At 34.1% G+C, this 4,472-nt stretch overlaps 1 pseudogene; it reads right to left on the minus strand.

The window, feature by feature from the left end:
• Positions 1-3,831: 3,831 nt before the first annotated feature.
• On the minus strand, positions 3,832-3,957 carry LOC115838173 (annotated as a pseudogene).
• Between the last annotated feature and the right edge of the window lie 515 nt (positions 3,958-4,472).

The raw sequence follows: 4,472 nt of genomic DNA on the forward strand, positions 1-4,472 counted from the left end.
CTAATATAGTTAGTATGGCTAGTATGGCATATATTTTTCCATACCTTTACTCCTTCTCCATTTTTTTTTTTTTTGAGACAGAGTCTCGCTCTATTGCCCACGCTGGAGTGCAGTGGCGCAATCTCAGCTCACGGCAACCTCCACCTCCTGTGGTCAAGTGATTCTTGTGCCTCAGTCTCCTGAGTAGCTGGGATTACAGCCACATACCACCATGGCTGGCTAATTTTTGTATTTGTATTAGAGGTAGATTTCTCCATGTTGGCCAGACTGGTATTGACTTCCTGGCCTCAAGTGATCTGCTAGCCTCAGCCTCCCAAAATGCTGGGATTGCAGGTGTAATCTCACCGTGCCCAGCCCTATACCTTTACTTCTAACCTCAAGTAACTTCACTTTTAAAGTGATGTTCTTACAAACAACCTATAGCTGTGCATTGTTTTTATTATCCACTCTGACAATCTTCATTTGTGAATAGTGTTTTTGATTTTTAGCATTTTCTATTGATTCTTAAACATTACCCATATGTTTATGAATGTTGTCCACTTTTTGTTGTCCCTTAACATTATAGTTATTTTCAATTCCCTTAATGACAATTTTAACATCTGTGTTATATCTGTCTTTTTTATTTTTAAAATGTTCTTAACAAAATTGTATATATTTGTGTTGTAAATAAAGATATTTAATGTATGTATTACCTCACATACTTGTACCTTTCTTGTGGTAAGAATAATTAAAAATCTACTTTCTTACTCACTTTTAAGTATGTAATGTATTGTTTCTAACTTTAGCCACCATGATGTACAATAGATGTGCTGAATTTATTAGTTCTATTTAGCTGGAATTTTGTGACTTTTGAATATCTCCCCAGTCACCACACCTCCCAGTTTCTTGTACCCACCATTACACTCTTTGTTTCTATAAGTTTGACTTTTATAGATTCTACATGTAAGTGAGAAATTGTGGTATTTCTCTTTCTAATCCTAGCCTGTTTCACCATAAATAATTTCCACCAAGTTCATCCATGTCATCACAAATGATAGTATTTTCTTTTAAAATACTACTCACTAGTAGCATTCCTTCCTGGATACATACCACATTTTCTTCATTTCATCATTTGTTGAGAGGCACTGAAGTTCATTTTATATCTTGGCTATTGTTGCAATGAACATTGAAGTGCAAATCTCTATTTGACATATCATCATACTCTGGATATAAACCCAGGAGTAGGATTCCTAGATTATATGGTAGTTCTATTTTTAAATTTGGGGGGAATCTCAATACCATTTTCCATAATGATTACGCTAATTTCCATTCCCAAGAACAGTGTACAGGGGTTCTCTTTTCTCTATATCCTTTTTAATACTTACCTTTTGTCTTTTTGATAATAGCCATCCCAACAGGTGTGAGGTAATAGCTCATTGTGATTTTAATTTGCATTTCTCAAATACTTAGTCATGTCAAACAATTTTCATATACCTTTTGGCTATTTGTATACCTTCTTTTAAGAAATGTCTATTTAAATCCTTTGTCCTTTTTAAAAATTGGATTATTTGTTTTCTTACTAGTAAGTTGATTAAGTTACTTATATATTTTGAATATTAACCACTTGTCAGATTATGGTTTGCAAATAAATTATCTCATTTTGTAGCTTGTCCCTTCACTCTGTTGATTGTTTCCTTTACTGTGCAGAAGTTTTTGATGTAACACCATTTGTCTACTGTTGCTTTGGATGCCTGTGCCTTTAGAGTCATATCTAAAAATCATGCTTAGACCAATGTCATGGAGCTTTTCCCCTATGTTCTTTTCTAGTAATTCTACAGTTTTAGGCCCTTCATTTAAGTCTTTAATCCATTTTGAGTTGATTTTTGTATATGACAAAAGATATGGGTTCAACGTCATTGTCCTGCATGGAGATATCCAGTTTTCACAACATCACTTAATTGAGAGACTGCTTTTTCCTCACCGTATGTTCTTTGTGCCTTTGCTGAAAATCAGTTGCCTTATAAATGCATGTATTTACTTCTGAGCTCTCTATTCTGATCCATTGATTGATGTATCTGTTCTTATGCCAGTATCATGCTAGTTGCTCATTAGAGTTTTGTAGTAGATTTTGAAATTGGGTAATGTGATGCCTCTGGCTTTGCTTTTTTTTTTTTTTGCTCAATATTGCTTTGGCTATTTGGATGTTGTGGTGTGTATGTGGTGCCATATGAATTTTAGAATTGTTTTATTCTACTTTCATGAAAAATATCCCTGGTAATTCATTAGGGATTGCATCGAATCTGTAGACAGCTTTGTGGAGTGTGGGCATTTTAGCAATATGAATTTAATGCCTGAACTTAACATATATTCCTGTTTATTTGTGTCTTCTTCAGTTACTTTCATCATTGTTTTATAGTGTTTGATGTGCAGAGCTTTCACCTCCTTGGTTAAATTTATTTCTAAATATTTTATTGTTTTGTAGCTATTATAAATGCAATTGCATTCTTGAATTCATTTTTGGATAGTTAATACTACATAGAAATGCTATTAATTTGTGTATATTGATTTTATATCCTGAAACCTTACTGAATTTATTAGTTCTAATATTTTTGGTGGAGTCTTTAGGGTTTTTGTTATATAGGATATCATCTGCCCAGGCGCAGTGGCTCACACCTATAATCCCAACACTTTGGGAGGCCAAGGCAGGAAGATCACCTGAGGTCAGGAGTTCAAGACCAGCCTGGACAACATGGTGAAACCCCTTGTATACTAAAAATACAAAAATTAGAGCATGGTGGCGCATGCCTGTAATTCCAGCTACTTGGGGAGGCTGATGCAGGAGAATCACTTGAACTCGGGAGGCAAAATTGCAATGAGCTAAGATTGCACCACTGCACTCCAGCCTGGGTGACAGAGCTAGACTTTGTCTAAAAAAAAGAAAAAAAAAATCATCCAAAGAGACAAGTTAACTTCTTCTTTTCTGATTTTGATGTCTATTTTTCTCTTTTTATCATCTAATTGCTTTAACTCAGGCATCTAATATTATGTTAAATGAAAACTGCTAGAGTGGGCATTATCATCTTGTTTTTGACATTAGAGGAAAAGTTTTTAACTTTTAACTGTTATGCGTCATATAAGGTACGAACTTGTCATGTATGGCGTTTCTGTACTGAGATACATTCCTTCCATACCTAATTGGTTGATAGTTTTTATCATGAAAGGATGTTGAATTTTGTCAAATGCCTTTTCTGCATCTATTAGGTGATCATGTGGGTCTTTTGTTTTACATTCTGTTAATATGGTATATCACATTTATGTATTTGCTTATGTTGAATCATTTTTGCATCCCAGGGATAAATCCTACTTGATCACAGTGAATAAGTCTTAAGTTTTTCTTTGATGGGAGACTTCTAATTATTTATTAAATCTCCCTACTTATTATTGATCTATTCTGATTTTCCATTTCTTCATTATTCAGTGTTGATAGGTTATATGTGCTGAGTATTTATTCATTTCTTTTAGATTATCCAATTTGTTAGTGTATAAGTGCTCCTAGCACCCGCTTATGATTATTTATATTTCTGTCATATCAGTTGTAATGTCTCCTTTTTCATTTATAATTTTATATATTTGGGTCTTCTCCCATTTATTTTTAAGTTAGTCTTACTAAAGGTTGACCAATTTTGTTTATTTTTTTATGGTCTTGGTCTCCTGACCTCATAATCTGCCTGCCTGGGCCTCCCAAAGTACTGGGATTACAGGCAGGAGCCACCGCGCCTGGCTGGGGAGTTAGTGTTCAATGGGTATAGTTTCAAGTGTATGGATACATGGGTAATTGAGGTACTAGTTTTAGACTGTAGTTGAGTTTCCTACATCTGGGGAAATCACAGGGGTCAGCATATCTGGAGTACAATGGATAAGCTTCACCCTGAGAAAACCACCTTCATGATCATGGTATCTCCCCTGCCAGGTAAATGTGTGTTTGGTTATTTCTTTGATATATTTCTTCTGTTTTCATGCAGGTGTTTATATGTTTCATGTAGGTCTAACTTCACTCTTAGAACCACTTTTGCTGCATCCCCTAAGTTTTCACATGTTGTTTTTCTATTTTTGTTTGTCTCAAGATGTTTATAATTTTTCTTTTAATTTTTTTGACCCATTTGTTGTTCAGAAGCATGTTGTTTAATTTTCACATATTGTGAATTTCCCAGAATTTCTCCATTTATACCATTTTATTCATACCATTGTGGTCAGAAAAAAATTCTTGATATTATTTCAATTGTCTTAAATTTGTTAAGAGTTGTTCTGTGCCTGTGCCTAACACGTGATATGATTCTAAACCAGAATATGTATTCTATTCCTATTGGATGGACTGCTTTGTATATGTTTCTTTAGTCCATTTGGTCTAAAGTATAGTTTATAGTTCAAGTTCAATGTTTTGCTATTGATTTTCTGTCTGGATTATCTGTTCACTGTTGAAAGTGGGATATTGA

The sequence above is a fragment of the Nomascus leucogenys genome, chromosome 13 (genome assembly GCF_006542625.1).
Source record: "Nomascus leucogenys isolate Asia chromosome 13, Asia_NLE_v1, whole genome shotgun sequence".
In the NCBI taxonomy this organism is placed as follows: domain Eukaryota; kingdom Metazoa; phylum Chordata; class Mammalia; order Primates; family Hylobatidae; genus Nomascus; species Nomascus leucogenys.